General features: G+C 34.6%; 1 pseudogene; it reads left to right on the forward strand.

Annotated features, from left to right (window-relative positions):
* The window catches only part of LOC116422256, a 1,744-nt pseudogene extending 1,114 nt beyond the window's left edge, over positions 1 to 630 (forward strand).
* Positions 631 to 17,639: the final 17,009 nt, after the last annotated feature.

Genomic DNA, 17,639 nt, shown 5'->3' on the forward strand with positions numbered 1-17,639 from the left:
CACTATGATTATTGGAGCTGAACAGATACTATATCATGTTTAGTCTACACACCTGTTTTGACCAAAATTCATCTCAAGCCCCTTTACTGTTATTTATTTTGCATACATAAACAATGGCCCAATAGATAATGTTGAGATCCTAGATATCTTTGGATAATAAGACATCAAACTTTACTTGTTCCCTCCTTCCTCTTGGAAATCTCTTAAAGAAAATAACTTGCTTTAGATATTATTGTACAAGGTAACTGAATATTGTATCTAAATTAATTTCAAAGGTTTAAGTCAGCTCCATTCCCAGATAATATAAAACTCATTTTAGTTGAAGGTATATGTTTTGAGTGAGGCATTGTAGTATAGTGATATACTAAATTTCAAGTCAAAGTATAGGATTCAAAATCTTTCTCAGCTATTTCCCCCTGCATGACCTTTAGCAAACTTCTTAACCTTTGTGAGACATAGTTTTCTCAATTATAAAATAGACTTGAACCAGAAAATTTAGAAAATCTTTTACAGTTCTAATTCTATGTCTCTATGATTCATTGTCCCATTACTATATTTTTGGAGAATTAAAATAAAAGCCTTTTCCTCTGATAGGGATAAAATCCAGTTTCATGTACAATCATCTTTTTTAATTGTACTATGTTATGAAAATGTTTTCTTTTATCCTACAAACTAAAAATAAAGGTTTTTTAAAAATTCTTTAAAAATCTAACCTGGTGCTTAAGTTCTTTTGACTTTAGTGTTATGATGGTTGATTTTGATTTATTGAACTTCTTTAAGAATTGCTAATGTTTTTTCATTCTTCCTTTTTACAGAGCCCAAAGTTTGTTTGAATAGGTCAGGTTGGAATTGCTTCTCAATGACATACCTTATTTTCATTCTGTCTTTTACTTAGGTATAGTTTATATCTTTGACAGTAGATTTGGGGTGAACTACTACAATTTTGCAATAGCAGGTCTCCCTGCCTCTAGTTTCTGCCTTCTTCCAATATATTCTCCATATACTTGTCAAAATGATACTCCTATAGCAAAAGTCTGATCATGTCACTCTCCTGACCAAGAAGTTCTAATGATTTCCATTTGTTTACTGCTTTTTAAAAAAGAAGCTTTTTAAAAAATTCCTTCAACTATATGGTTTCATTTTACTTTCTCATGCTTATGCTAGGTTTTTCTCCTTCAGGCACTCTACATTCTAGTCAGAATGACCTGCTTGCTATTATTCAGTTAAGGTATTCCAATTCTTGTTTCCTTAAATCTTCACAGGCCATTTCCTGTGACTGGTATGCACTTCCAGTCTTACTATTCCCCAGTTTCCTATGAAGCTCAGTACGTGTTACCTATCTTGGGCTCCTTCATCCCTAGTGCCCTATCTCTGAAAAATAATTTTGCATGTATTTTGCATTTTCTTTTATATAATATATTTTCAGCCATAGAATCTAAGTTGCTTCTTTCTTTTTTTCCTTTTTTTTTTTTTTTTTGGTGGACATGAAGATCTTTATAGTGGAGTTATTATATATTCAAGTACATGTTTAATCGGAAAAATGTTATGAAGCTCTTCATGGGATTTTTTTCTAGCTATCATTCCTGTAGCATATATTGCTAGATATACTGAAATTATCTGTTCAGTGATTTTTTTTTTTTTGCTTATAGCAAGTATTGCAAAATAAGATGATATATCATTAAACTATAGTAAGTAAAATGATATGGCATAGAGGTGGTCCATTGGCTTGGAGTCAGGAAGACCTGAGTTCAAATACAGTTCTAAGAGACTTGTTTTCTCTTTGATCTCAGGCAGTTAGTTAACCTCTGTCTGTCTCAGTTTCTTCATCTGCAACACAGAGATAATAAAAGCATCTACCTGCCATGGTTGTTGTGAGTATAATATAAAATATAATTGGGAAGTTCTTTGCATATCTTAAAGTATTGAATGTAAATAACAATCATTTCTGCTTTGACCAGAAACCATGAGGGTCTTCCCCTCCCAGATTCATTTATTTAGATTTTTTTTGGATTAGGTAGAAGAAGAAATTCTTTGCCAAAGTTGCTACCTTGTCTTAATCACTGAATGAATGAAGCCTCAGTTAAACTGAGACTTGTTGAAAACCTTAGCTTAAAAAGGCTAAGGTCTTCCACTACATCCAGGGCTATTTCTAATGATCTTGATCTCTATCTAGCCACAGGACCTAGATGACTCTGGTGGGGAAATTGAGATAGTTGAACTTGCAGCCTCCCTCACTTAAAATCCAATTCACTTGTATGTCATGTCATACCTCTCTGATGTCATGGTCTTTTTAAAAACGAAGGGCAAACAATAAAAAATACCTACTGTTGTTGTGTCATTATCACTGCTATTGCTGGGGTTGCATTTGGACATTGAAAAAAAAAAAACAAATACACAAAGTCTTCTATTTGCCTCTAGAAGTAAAACCTCTGCGCTATACTCCTGTTATGATTTAACTACTTTTTTGTCTTCTGGTTTCATTTATAGTGAACATTTCAAGAATGATATGGTCCCTCTGGTAGGCTGTCTACTTATTGAACATTGAAGAAATCAGTTAAAATACTAACAGTGGAGTTAATATTTGTCTCCTTTCTGATACCCTACTAGCTGTGGGTTTTAAGGCAAATCACTTAACTTCTCAGTGCCTACAATATAAATTTCTGAGCTAGTGGTAATTAGTTTTGTTGATGGGAGCTCTTTTCAGCAGTGACATCACAAATCAAACAAGCAAAAAAGTTAGTTTTTGTAAGACCCCTCTAAAAATAATCAGATCCTTATGTCCCTTCCTACATTTTTACTGTGTTGTTATCATCACAGTAATACAAGTATGTAGCTGTTGAGAATTATACTTATTATTTCAATTCAGCTTGATTTTGAATTTTATCAACCTTATTTGCAAAATGAAGGACTTCATAGAGTATAAAATCACTTTCAACTCAAAACCCATGACACATTGCTTGCAAAAGTTAGTGGAGGTCCTCAAAGTACCAGCGACCATTTTGTATTTTTCTGTGTGTGTTGGGTTTTCCTAGCAAAGCAAATTATCATCACATCACTTTTAGACTTGAAACTAATATTTAACTTACCTGAAATGAAAAGCTTGCCTAGTCTCTTAACCTTAGTGTATGTAAGACTATTCAGCTTTATAAAAAAACACTCGAGCTCATATTATAATGACAAAACCTGGAGATTTATTCCATAGCACAATAAGGACCAAGAATAGAACTGTATGGAAGATGACCTTTCTGGAGGTTATAAAACTAGGAATTTATGGAGTGGAGAATCTAAGAATAGTCTTTTGGGATTGACAATGATGCCAGTAGATCCACAACAAAAGACACTTCTGATACCTCCAAATTTTCTTACTATAGTTCTAAAGATTAGTAGACTGCACAATTAAAACAGGAAAAAAATATCAGAGACATGAGGGAGAAAATTAATCATTTTTTATTCAGATAATTACTGCTTATCCGTAAGTGATACTTGGTGTTATTCTTAGAATATGAATTTTATATGGTCTTTTTATTAAGGTCATTGTCTAGTCCTTAGACTTTGGAAAATTATGTCAAAGAAATTAAAATATGAGTTTGCTGTTCTGAAAGAACATCACTTATTTTTGTAGGGAAGAAAACCACTTTGAGGAAAAACCCTCTGTTGTTTTGGGGCACTACTACTTGTCAGCAATACTTAAAGACTAACAGGCTGTCAATGACATTATTACACAAGTGTAACCAAAAAAATCTTCAAGACCACTTGATTGTACCACTTACTAGCTTCCCAGTGCCCTTGCTACTTGACTATACTACTTAAAATGTTCTCAAGAATTCTTGACTTTTCTATTTTTAAGACCTTGTTACAGACTATGGGTCACTTTTCAGAGCAAGTCCAGCATTTCAATTTAAATCAACATCCTGAAGTAGACAGAGTTCATCCTATCAGCCTTCACCAGGTATATGCTTTAACTAAACTAGACTAAAAGAGAGATCTGTAAGATAGGACCCCTACTACCTTTATTATACACTTTCGCATAGGGGCACCACAATTTTACAAAGTTAGTACACAGGTGACTGGACTGTAATAACTTCGTGAATTGTAGTCATAAATCTCAGTGATGTAAGATATCAGCTGATAAAATAAATCTTTTGAATAACTGCTATCTTTAATCCTTAAGATTTAAAGTTGCAATCAACCTTAAAGTTGGTGCAATTTGATCATCTGAGCAAGTGGAAGATCTGGTATACTATAGAGATTACATGGAACATTTAAATCAATTTTAGAAGAAACACTTGGGTAGGGTAGTCTTAACATCATGTGATGAGACCAAGTTATCTGTAATGACATAGGAAAACCCAACCAATTTGACAGAATCAATGGGAAATTATAGCCTATCTCTGAGGAGCTGATTGTGAAGGAGAAATTGGTAAGTTCAGAGTTCCATGAAAACTGCTGTATTCATCAAAGTGGAACATTCAACTCAGGAAGGCAAAAGAAATGATGCGGGGGTCATGCTGAAACCCTGCTAGAAGAAACAAAACGCCATCTCCACCAAGTAGTTCCTGACCCACTGCCCTCTGGGTGCAGGCTCCAGTGTTAGGTTAGAACTACAAAAGAAAGAAAGGATCAGGGGTTTCCTTAGATCAGAAACATTTTTCATTCCATGGATTAAAGGGGAAGAGCCAGGAATAAATATATGCTCTTCACAGAGGATGAATAGTTATCATTAGAAACATTTTTAGGATGAAGATATTAAATTTCCACTTGTATGGTACTTAATTTGAGCATTGCAGATCTGTTTTTGACTTTTTTTAAGCTGAGGAGGGGTAGTGACCTTATTTCTTTTTTTAATTAAAGCTTTTTATTTTCAAAAAATATATATGGATAATTTTCAGCACTCAACCTTACAAAATCTTATGCTCTAATTTTCCCTCCCATCGCCCATCCCCTCTCCTCGACAGCAAGTGATATGTTAAACATATGCAATTCTTCTATACACATTTCCACAAATATCTTTCTACACAAGAAAAATCAGATCAAAAAAGGGAAAATGTAGTATTCTGGTTGGTTTTCTGGAGGTCTCTGGGCCAGCCTTCTTTCAGCAGAGTAATCGCCATAACAATAGCCAGGTGTTAAAGTCCAAATTCTTTATTATCTCCTTCACATTCTAGTTTCCTTGCCTGGGGTCTGGGCCAATTTTCTTGAGGTCCTCCAGTATGTGTCTTGGTTTCTGTGGGAGAAGCAGGAGAACCCCAAGACACTCTCTGTCTTGAAGTCTGTCTCAGTCCCGGAGCTTGTGCTCCAGTTTCCAGCTACTCTCTTCCCCCAGTCTGTTCCAGTCCCTTTCTGAGTCTCCTCTGAGCCCTTCTGAGTCTGAAACAGTCTCTCAGGAGAGCTACCAGGAGCCTGATCAAAGATGGAATGTCTCCCTCTTTTTCCTTGTTGGCTTCTTATATACTCTATTATAATTACATCATTATAGGTGTGAATCTTGTAGAACTAAATTAAGTACTAAGTTCATGTATTGAACTAAAAAACTATTAATCACCATGTTAAACTAGATAACCATTGTCTTATCAATTCCATTGACTTAATACTTTGTAAGAATCCTTTTTTCAAATACAGAGTTCTGTCCTATTACAAAAAGAGAGAGAGAGAGAGAGAGAACAAAATGCAAGCAGACAACAACAAAAGAGTGCAAATACTGTGTTGTGGTCCACAGTCAGTTCCCACTGTCTTCTCTCTGGGTGCAGACCCTATTACTTACTCATTTTCAGCTTTTAATTAATATGCCAATGACTATTCATTAAGCATCCATAGGGTTCCTGCATCAGTGGAATTATTTAGCAGAAAAATAGAAGAATGTGTTAGTATGAGATTCAGTGAATAGCACTTAGTATCTGTTATTTTCAGCCACTTATTTACCTTAATGATTGTGTTTTGGCTGTTAATATTTTTATTTTCATAGAATTCATATCAAGTGACCAAGAAGGGGCGTGGTTCCCATAGCAGTCTTGGAGAAAATTGGCTAATGTTTAATAGATTTTTGTGAATAATTCAGAAAAAGGACAAAGCACATGCAAATAATAAGAGATACATGTCTAAAAAGAGTATAACTAGGGATTTATTATGAAAATAATCAGGGATAAGGCTTAATAAAATTCTCAGCTGTCAAATGAGAAAACAATATGCATGTTTGTGTGTGTACAGCAGAGGCAATGTCAAAAGTGGATATGGTATTGAATTTAGAGTCGGGCAAACTAGGATTCAAGTCAGACTTCTGACATTTATTAACTATGTGCTAATGGCAAGACAGAACCTTGGGCAACACTAATACTTATCTGCTAACTTATAAGTGGCTTGTTATCTTCTTTCATGGAAGGGATACACACTGTAAGGAAATAACAAATTCTAGTTGTATTGTCCTTGCTGACAAAGTCTGACAAATGTTGAATTGTCCTGTCCATCAAATTGCAACATATAATAATGGTATCAAGGTATCATCTTGCATCAGTCAGCATTCTGCTAGTAATTTCAGAATGCTGTAACACTAATGATAATAATATTTAGCATTTACATACCTCTTTAATAAGTTTATAGTTTATAATAGTTTTAAAGCATTTATAGGTGTTATTTTCACAAAAACTCTAAGATAGGTGCCATTATTATGCCCACATTTTTTTTTTAACAAATAAGACAACTGAGGCAGATAGATGTGACTTTCCCAAGATCATATAGCTAGACAGTGACTGAGAGAATTTGAATTCAGTGCTTGCTGTTGTTAGGGCCAGCGCTCTATCCACAGTGACACTTAGGTAGCCTAATGTAGCCCTCAGCATGTAGGGTACCTGAGAATAGCAACAAATGTGTGTTGTTTTTCTTTGTAGGGACTAGTCCTCCATTCTGCTATCATATTCACCAAAGATCTCTAGGTATAGTAGAACTTTTTTATGGGGGGGGGGGGCCAAATATTTTCATGAATAATGAGGAAACATTTAAAAATAATTTGATATGACCAAAACTACAGTAATCCTGCTAAGGCATGAGCTACAAGGTTAATACCATATTTTTCTGCAACATTCAGTGCTGTTAATTATCCTTTGTTCAAATTTTCACCACTCTGCTTTTCAAATATTTCTAATTTCTTCTCTTTTTTTAAGTCCTCCTACATAATGTTATGTTTTGCAGGACATTTTACTCATTAAAATATTTCATACAAATGACTGGGAATATTGGACTTGGATTCATAAAGACATTTTTTCATGATCCAACCATTTTAGAGAGCAATTTGGAATTGTGCCCAAAGAACTATAAAAGTGCATACTCTTTGATCCAGCAGTATCACTACTGAGTGTGTATCCCATGGAGATCATATAGGATGGGGAAAAATTCACATGTGCAAAAAAATGTGTACAGGTAAATCTTTCCCCATCCTGTGTGTAATATGTGTAAGAGCCTCTTTTGTACTATAAGTAAATGGAAATTGAGTAGATGTCTATCATTTGGGGAATAACTGAATAAATTATGGTATATGAATGTAGGAATGAATATTTTATATGAAATGATGAACAGGTTGATTTCAGAAAAGTCTAGTAAGACTTATATGAACTGATGTTAAGTGAAGTAAACAGAACTAGAACGTTGTACACAGTAACAAAATTACATGATATTCAACTGTGATGGACTTGCTCTTTTCAACAATACAGTGATTCAAGGCAATTCCCATAGACTTTTGATCGAAATTGTCACATACAGCCAGAGAAAGAGAACTATATAGACTGAATATTTTCACCTTTTTGCTGTTGTTGTTTGTTTCCTTTTTTCTTTCCTGTGTTTTTAACCCTTTTGATCTGATCTTTAGCATAATGAATAAATATGTTTAGAAGAATTACAGCTGTTTAACCTATATTGGATTGTTTGCTACCTAGGGGAGGGATCAGAGAGGGAGAAAAATGTGGAACATGAATGTTTTATTTCCTTGGCCATGACAATCTGTGAATGAAAAGAAATTAAATAAAAATTTTCCTTGGGCTTACATGGTTTCATTCTTCATCTACAGTGACTGTCATGTCATCTTGGAAAGCCGGAGTGAAAAACAATAATTAGGTGACTTTTCTCATTAGAGTAGAAAACCAAAGTCTGGTGAACTTGATTTTATTCTGTACCTAAACAAGTAACATCATAGGATGAAACCAATGTTCAGCAATTCCTGCAGTTTTTAATAAGCTTAAATAAAAAAGATGCCAGTGAAGACAATGTTTTTTCACTAACATCTGCAGAAGATGAAGAGGTATAGAAGTAATATAAAGAAATAGACAATATCCAAAATGAAATGATTAAAAGTTAGAGATTTCTTCAGATATGGAATATGAAAATGGTCAAAATCTTGTAGGTAATTCAGAGATCTCAGACTTACAAACCAAGAATAATTGCTTCTATAAAAGAATTGGGAAGTGCTGGATATATCAAGTAATGTCATCTATACTCATAGATGAATTTGATATCTTAATAGATAAGAATTGACTAGTTTTGAAGGACATATTGGAATTAGCTGTGGAAGTGAATTCTGGTTATCAAATATTTAAAACAAAGGTCCAAATCAACATTGAATTAAAAGAAAGAATAAAGATGGATGTCATGTATTGCAAATAATTTCAATAGTTTCAACACATGACCTATGAGTTGTCAATGCCCCCCAAATTAGAAATCCAAAAAGGAAAAATTTTGCTTTTCATTATCACTGTTTTCTATAAAATGTTAACCACTGTAAAGATGTCACTATGAAGAACAGTTCAAAAGATCTTAGGAAATTACCTCAAGCCAGCAAATATTTGATCTGATTATAAAACTGAGAAACATAGAAGTCAAAGACAATATAAATTTAGAAATAAGTCTAATTAAAAAAAACACTAAAGAGGAAGTTTGGACAAAGATTATAAAAATCATAATCTCATAAAGCATGTAAAAATGTAATAGAAGCAAAAAAGTCTAGAAAATGGTTGGTATCAAACAGAACTGAGTTTTATCATGATTCCAAGAACATTCATTGATGAAAGTAGCAAGAGGATAAATAAAATAGAAAATAAAAGAAATTTTCCTGCATTACTAAAGCAATCTATTTTAATCATTATTGTAGTAACTACAGATTTATATTATAACACTTCAAGTCTTAATGTTCTACATGCGAAATTTGAAATAATCACTTAAAGAGAGAAAGGCTGGATCAAACCATGCACCCAGTGAAAGTATGTGTGTGTTTGTGAGTGTGTGTATGTGTGTGTGTGATCGGGGGGGAGGTCAGTGTCAAGAGGATCCTTTCGGAATTGACATTAGAAAGTATGTTTCTGACAACAGATTATATTTTCTTTTCCAAATCCCACCTAGTTAAATACAGGAAGGTACATCACTAGGAAGCTGACCATGTGTACTGTTCTTAGATCAATGGTGGTATAGCAATGGAAAAGAGTAGTATTTAAATCTCTCTATAAACATCAGCTTAACTGCTGAGTCTCTAAACGTGAGAACCTTCTCCAGGGCTTAACAATTTGTTAAGTTACTGTTGGAAATAAATCAAAATAATATTGCCCTTCTTACTATAAAAAAGAAAATTGTATCTAAATAGAAGGATGATGAAAGATTATTCTAGGATAGTAAAATATAAGAGGTAGATTTGGTTTTATCCTGTGTAGAAAAGTAGTAAGACATATCATTTCTTAGAATACCTTTATCATTTTGCAGTTCAATGCTCCTGAAAAAGAAAATTTACAAAACAATTGCTGTGAAGAAAATTCTAGTTTATGCACAAAATTTTGTAGAGGATAGGTAGGTAATGAAATTAAATTACTGAAAAAGACTATATAAATTGAAGCAACATGTATTTAACACGTAATTATTAGTGTAAAGTTGGGCACTGGGAAACATGGTAATATATATATTAGAAAATGTGTTTTAGGAGTTACAAATGATTAGCCAATAAAATTTTCTCACATAATGTATAATGTGTAATTTCTCAGGAAAAAGGCCTGTAAAATTTAAGACATGGCAAGCACTGAATTGCATATGGGGAAAAAGAAATTGATTATATTTTAATGGACATGTTACAAGTATGGAGGTTATGTCCATATCAGATGCCTATGTAATCTTAACCTATTTATTTTTTTGCCACAGTGATCCAAATCAATATCAGATTTAAATTAAGAGGATATTGTATACAAATGAACTAATTCCAACATGACCTATTTAATATTTAAAGAAGCTGTTTAATGTTAAATAAGCATAAAAAGTTTATGAATTCACCATTTATCTTGCCTGTTTTTATTAGCATGTTCCTTGTTGAAGAATAGGGGGTAAGGATTTGAGGAGTATGCATTGCATGCCAAGTCCCTGCATGAATTTTTAGTTTTTAAGAGAATGGATATATTCAAATGTGGTAAATGTTTCAGAGAAATATGCTCAGTTAAATTCTCCAGTTGTAAGAAAAACATCTTCCATTAAAATCCCTATTTGGGTATCTCATCTTCACCTGAAATAGGTGACTATGGTTCACAATGGACATACCAAAAGTGTCCAGGCTACAATAGGTGGGACTAAAGGGAAAAAGCTCTAAATTATAGCCTTACCAGGTCAAGTTTTAAGACCCTAGTATATCATAAAATATTGGGTCCTAAAGTAGATTGTACTAAACCATCTACTTTCATGGAGGGAAAAACCACACAGAGGAAATCACAAAGGTCTTTAAAATGTTCTTTAGCTATTTTCAGTTATGTATTATTTTTCAGACATTTGGGATTTTCTTAGCAAAGATACTAGAGTGGTTTTCCATTTCCTTCTCCAGGTGAGGAAACTGAGACAAACAAGTTTAAATGACTTGCCAATGGTCACACAACTATTAAGTGTCCGAGGCCAGATTTGAATTTATTTCTTCCTCTCTCCATTATTGCATCTTAACTGCCCAAGTTTTTGAAATACTACTTCATTAAAAAGATAGTAATAATATCATTTACATTTACAATGCACTTTAGAAATATCTCATTTGAATCTCACAACCATAATAACTCTGGGAGGTAGATGCTATTATTTTCTACATTTTATAGATGAGAGAACTAATGCTGGAAGAGGATAATTGGCTTCCTCAGCATCACACACTAAATACCTGAAGCTACATTTAAATTTGGGTCTTCTTGGCTCCAAGTGGATTATTCTACAGTAAACCATCTAGCTTTCTCCAGTTTAAAAAGGGATTCTTAACCTGGAGTTCTTTGACTTTTAAAAGACAATATATTTAGAATTATTTCAATATAATGTTTCCTTTATCATCCCGTGCATTTTAATTTAGGCAATTAATAACATTATTGTGAGAAGAGGATTCACAAGGTTTCCTAGAGTGGCAAAGAGATCGAAGCACAAAGTTAAGAGCTTTGGGACTGTAAGTAAAAGATTGACTAAAGAGTTCAGACACACATTTGATGTATATGTCACTTGATAGAGTGAGACACTAAACAGAAGCATTTTACATATTTGGAAAGGGAAAGCATGCCATGGAGAGAGATGAGAGAGATGTGTATGTGTCTGTATACACCTCAGCTCTGAATATGACAGAAACAAAGCTATGTTTTTAAGAACAGTAGAGAATGACGTTTTAGAGCTACAAATGGTTCACCATATTGCCGTTAGATTATATTCTGTTTTAGAGACAAGGACTTTGCTGAGATGTTAGTCCAGCTGAGGACTCTTGGTTTGTATCTTTCCCCAGCCCCTACCCTTTCAACCCCATCCCAACTGTATTTTGTTATCTCTTAAAGGCTTGTCAATTATAATAGACAAATAAATGATTAAAAAATACATGCAAAGTTCATTCAATATTCAAGCATTATGCCAGGGCCAAGGGATTCAAAACCAAAAGTTTGGGCAGTTATTTTTTCCTTTGAGGAGCTAACATTCTAAGAGAGAGAGAGAGAGAGAGAATCAGAAACAGAGACACAAAGAGACACAGAGAGACACAGAGACACACACAAAAGAGAGGGAAAGAGAGAGACAGAGAGAGATAAAGACAGGGAGACAGAGACAAGAGAAAGAAGGAGAGAGGGAGAGTGAGAATGAGGGAGGAGAAGAAAAGAAGGGAGAGAAGGAAGGAGATATGGAGAGAGAAGAGAGAGACAGACAAAAAGAGAGACAGAGAAAGACAGATAAAGAGACAAAGACAGACAGAGAGAAAGAGAGAAGAAGGGAGAGGGAAAAAGGAAAGAGGTGAAGAAAAGGGGGAAAGAGGGAAAGAAATGGGAAAAGAGAGAGAGGAGGGAGAAAAGAGAGGAGGGGAGGGAGAAAATGAGGGAGGTGAAGGAAAGAGGGAAAGAGGGAAGGAAATGTGAAGCGAGAGAGAGAGAGAGACAGAGAGAGAGAAAGAGAGAAGAGAGAGAAACAGAGAGAAAGAGAGAGAGAAAGAGAGAGATAGACAGAGAGAAATAGAGAGAGAGACAGAGAGAAGAGAGAGAGAAAGAGAGAGAGACAAAGAGAGAGAGAGAGAGAGGAGAGAGAGAGAGAGAGAGAGAGAGAGAGAGAGAGAGAATTTGGGGGGGGGTGGATAATAGGGATGAAGATCATGATCCTTTCCATATCTTAGATATGTCCTTGGGAAGGAGGGATGAAGAATAAATAAAGTAGCCATCTTGTGGCAAAGTAGCTAGGGTAGTATCTATGGGAGATACATGAATTGGGTGAAAAGTGTCATCTAAGATTCATTAGCTATAAGCTGATACTTAGATACTCTCACTCACCCACAAACTCACCAATCATGGTAGCTTAGCTGTAGGGTGCATTCAAGTAAATATTTGTGTGATATCATACTAAATGAAAGGATGGAAAAAGGGAAAAGTTTATTCTCAGACTCAGAGACAAAGATGACTGCTGCTAGACAGTGAAAGGATTAAAAAAAAAAAAAAAAAAAAAAAAACTATACAAACTAATCCAGAAAAGGCATTACGAATAGAGATTTTCTGTGGTAAAGGAGGAAGAGGAATATCAGTCACTCCATGATTCCATGATAGACTCTTTGGGGGCTTCTTAGGTGGAGCTATGAAGCAGGTAAAATAGAACCTGAAAGCTGATGAATTTTCCTCCATGATTTGAAAGAATTCATGATAAAAGAACCTGTTCCATAGTTCCAAAGCATAGAGCCTGGGAAGCCTGGATCAAAAAGAACAGACAAAAGCAATGTAAGGAATAAAGGAAACAGCTTCATAGACACTTGGGAATACTCTTGGTAGTGTTTTAGTGACTGAAAACTGAATTTTTGAACAGAGCTTTGAGGACAGCCCATAGAGATGGAGCTAGGCAAGGGAAAGCTAGGAGGTGGAATTAGCTGTGATCAACCAGAAACATCCCTGGTTGTTGAAATAATTTAGCACTTCCTGAGGAAGTATCCCAGCTGCAACAATTCAAGGCAGACATGCTTTCAGTATTTTCAATGTAATTCCCTCTCTCTTTGCTCCTTAAGCTATGTTATACACTGCAGACAATGTTGGACACAGACTCAGGAAGACCTCAGGTATTTACTAGCTGTGAGACTTTAGAGAAGTCACTCATCCTCACTTTCCTTAACTATTAAATGGAGATAATAATAGCACCTAAAATGCTTAGCACAGTACGTTTATCAATATTGATTTCCATCTGAAAATAACGTGATTAAACTGTCTATAACCCTTAGAATCCATTTAATTTAAATAGGAAGCCATCAAATGATCAGCTTTGGTAGGGAGAAAGGAGGAATCTGGAAGCTCATACAGCAACAATCTCATATTTTCCCAAGATCCCTGTCTTCTCCTAAAGTCCAATGTCCATTCTCCTTCACCCCTTTCCAAGTTCCTTTTCCCAGGTATAATTTATGTTGCCTTCCCCAAGTACAATTATTTTGTTTATGGTTCTGATTCCCTTTCGTAGTTCACAGGTGACAATGTTGTTTTTTTGATTCCCGGTATAGGAAGATAGTTATTTTTAATAAAAATGAATAAAAAACTATTTATTATGATGTTTCAAGTCTAAGCAGGGGTAACACATAAAAAAGAAAGTAATTCCTGCCATCAAGAAACTTATATTCTTTTTTGTTTGTTTGTAGTCTTATTTAATATTTTATTTCCCCCCGTTTTATGTAAAAACAATTTTAACATTCATTTTCTCTCTCCAGATTTTGAATTCCAAATTCTCTTTGTTCTTCTTCTCCTATCTTCAGTAAGAAGGGAGGCAATGTGACATAGGTGATACATGCAAAACACATTTCCATGTAAGTCATTCTGTAAAAGAAAACACACAAAAAAGCAAAAAAAAAAAAAAAAAAAGAATAAAGTAAAGAAAATATATCTTTGATCTACATTCAGGTTCTACCAATTCTTTCTGAGTGTGTTTTGATCTTCCTTGTCACCATAGTTACTTTATGATTAGAATTTTTTCTTCTTCTTTGCTTGTTTTCTATCCAATTTCTTGATTTTTAACTCTATGTTACAGTGAGCTTTTGCTTCCCAAGTGGAGGGGGCATTGTTCCAAACTTCATGTTATCTGTATAGCTGCTTTCAGAGGTAGTTTTGGGGACCTGTAAATTTTGGGCTCTACTAAGATGGTATAATCTACACAAAGGTGTGTTCATTTCTCTCCTATCCTGTGAATTATTTTGTGAATGAAAACAAGTGCTCTTTTCCATCCTGGAGCTGTGACCACAATCCATCCTCTCCTGGGGCTGATTGCAAGCTCTCCTATGCTACCTCTTCTCCTTGAACTGGAACCAAGATCAAGGTCTGTGACCCAGATCCAAGTATAGGCAATGCAACAGAGTCTTGCCCCTGGAGCCAGCAAAGGGATCCCTATAAATTTCCTTGTGATCTGATGTCAGATCCCTTTACCATCTGTGGGCTGATAGATCTGCAAACTGCCATAGAGTTATACTGATCCAATCTCCCCATGCCTGCTGCTGATTTTCTGGGGCTCAGTCTCTCCCCCGGTGCAACAGACTTTTCCTGCTGACCTTCTAAGTTGTCTTGGGCTGGAAAATTGTTTTACTCTGTGTGATCACTTTAGTGGGTCCTGCTGCTCTAGAATTCATGTAGATCATTATTTAAAGGTATTTGGAGAGGTTTGGGAGAGGGCTCTGGCAAATCCCTGCCTTTACTCTGCCTTCTTGATTCCCCCACCCCCACCCCCAAGGCAGATGGTTTTAAAATGAGGGAACAATGAAATTGGAAGCAACAATAACATAAATAGTACTGTTTTCAGACCCATTTAAGTGAACCTGAAAAATTGAGAGGGTATAGATTTAAAGTCAGTCTCAACTAAGCAACTATTATAATTAAATTTGCAATGAAAGAATCCCTATTCATTACATGATCTGTGATTTGTTTTTGTATTTTCAGAAATGACAAAGTCCAAATTCACTAAAAATAGATAGTTACAATTAAAATCCTTGTGAGATGTCAAACTATTGGTATTTATTTTTTATAGCTTTTGTACCCTTCCTGCCTAGCTACAGTATTACAAAGCCATGTGGACATTTTAGAACATTGAACTTAAACACAGAAAAGAATAAAGGAATCAGATAATTGAGTTAAATAAAGAGACTTTAAAACATCAAAAGCTTCTCTCATGGATGAATCATTGTTGTCCAAGCCTTAATATTCCTTTGAAATGTCATTTTTTTACACACACACACACACACACATACACACACACACTCATCAAAAACAGGGAGACACAGAAAGACAGAGACAAAGATAGAAAGGATGAAAGATAATCTGAAAGGGAAAGACATTGACAGCTGGGGAACCAGGAAAGTTTCAATTAAAATTGGAGGGTGTTAGGGGGAAGAAGCTGTCATATGGTCATTTAGTTCCTAATCGGCTGAACCTGGCCCATATATTTGGTTGGGTGCTTCCATATGCTATCAATGAAGTGGAAGCATAGAGGTTACTTATCACTGATGCTTCAAAGCTTTATTCACATGATCTGGTCTCAAACTATATAGATGCATCTTGCTTATTTTCACTAATAGGTACTTCCCTCAGTATCATGAAATACTGAAGACTCTGGAAAATAACACCTGTTCACTGAATGTCTAAATGAATGCAGAATACCGAAGTGAGAAGTATTGTGAGAGCAAGGAAAGCAGAAAATATTTTACTGTGAAAAACTTACTTTTCCTAAGAATTATACGTCTTGACTAACCCAAGTATGTGTGCATGGAGTGACTTATAGACAATTGATTACAAAACAAGAAAACTAATCATAATAAATACTGAAGTCCTAAGTAGCACAAGTTAAAATGAGTAATGAGAGCATAAAAGTATAATCCAGGAACATTTTGTGGGAAAAAAAAAGATTACTGAATATGGTCCTGGGGAAATGAAAGTCTTAAATTAGCAGACAGGGTGGAAATAAGTATTCTGTTCTGTGGAAGGACACAATACTGAATTCACAGACTCCCAAGTCTTTTGACTAAATGCCCCAAATTTGTCCTAGCTCACCAAAAATGGGAGAATATAGGAGACAACCTGATTTCAAGGTTCCAAAACTGGCAGGATGTTGTATCCATTTAAGAAGATGGAGAGAGTAAAGATGAGGTAAGCACAATAAGGGACAGACTGAGTAATATTCAGAAAGCATATTCATGTCTTTGCTTCCTATTAGGAAAGTTTGATATTTGTGGATGGGGGGATATGTTTTATTTTTCAGTTTTAGGTTGGTTTTTATTATCCTCACTTTGCATTATTATTTCTCAAAGACATTTGCCACCAGGATAGTGAAGGCTGGACCAGAAAACACTAAATCATTATCACTCTTTTTGATGAAGTACTTTCAGACCAGTGAAAATGAATAGTTGTCAAAAGCTTTACTTCCCAGGAAGACTGTGATAATCGAGACACTTTTATAAGACTTTTAATAAGCTAAATTCTCCAAAGCACAGTTCTGAATATTGGTCCTTTCCCCTGTAGGTTTCAAGTACTTTAAAATTTTTTGTTGTTGATATTAATAAGGTTAATCTACTATAAACTTCTGTGTCTGTCCCTTGATCTCTAATCATGCTGGTAAATCCAGGCAACCATGATTTAATAATGCTGACTTATGGGCTTAAGAGCTTGCTTTCTGGGGGGTTGATGATGATTCATAAAGCAAAATCTGGTATTATTATAGTTTATATCATGCACTTTGACATGATCAAAGGGTTTTCCAATCTGGTTTGCTCTTAACTCATTCTAGGTAAGAGAAATCAATTATTTTGTTTCATTTTGTAAATTATTAGGGAACACAGAGAAACTCAAGGAATCTGCTATCCAAACCATCTGATTTTCATTTTAAAAATTCAAGGTTTATGACTGTATAAAGTTGCAGGACAATATCTTTTTTTTTTTTCTTTTTTTTTTTTTTTTGCTTAAGGTTCTTAAGCTTTTGTTAAATTTATTGTTACTTTCAGAATGGAAGGTATTAAAGAATTTTCAAATTAGAGTTAAATCATAGATCTATCTTCCAGTTTATTGAGGATTAACAGTTTTGAGATATGTTTTCTTGTCCATATGAAGGAAATCAGAGTCAAGGAATACATAAGTATTTATTTAATACTTACTACATACCATTTTAATGTTCATTGAAATGAATCATTTAAAGCACCA

This window comes from Sarcophilus harrisii, chromosome 3 (genome assembly GCF_902635505.1).
Source record: "Sarcophilus harrisii chromosome 3, mSarHar1.11, whole genome shotgun sequence".
In the NCBI taxonomy this organism is placed as follows: domain Eukaryota; kingdom Metazoa; phylum Chordata; class Mammalia; order Dasyuromorphia; family Dasyuridae; genus Sarcophilus; species Sarcophilus harrisii.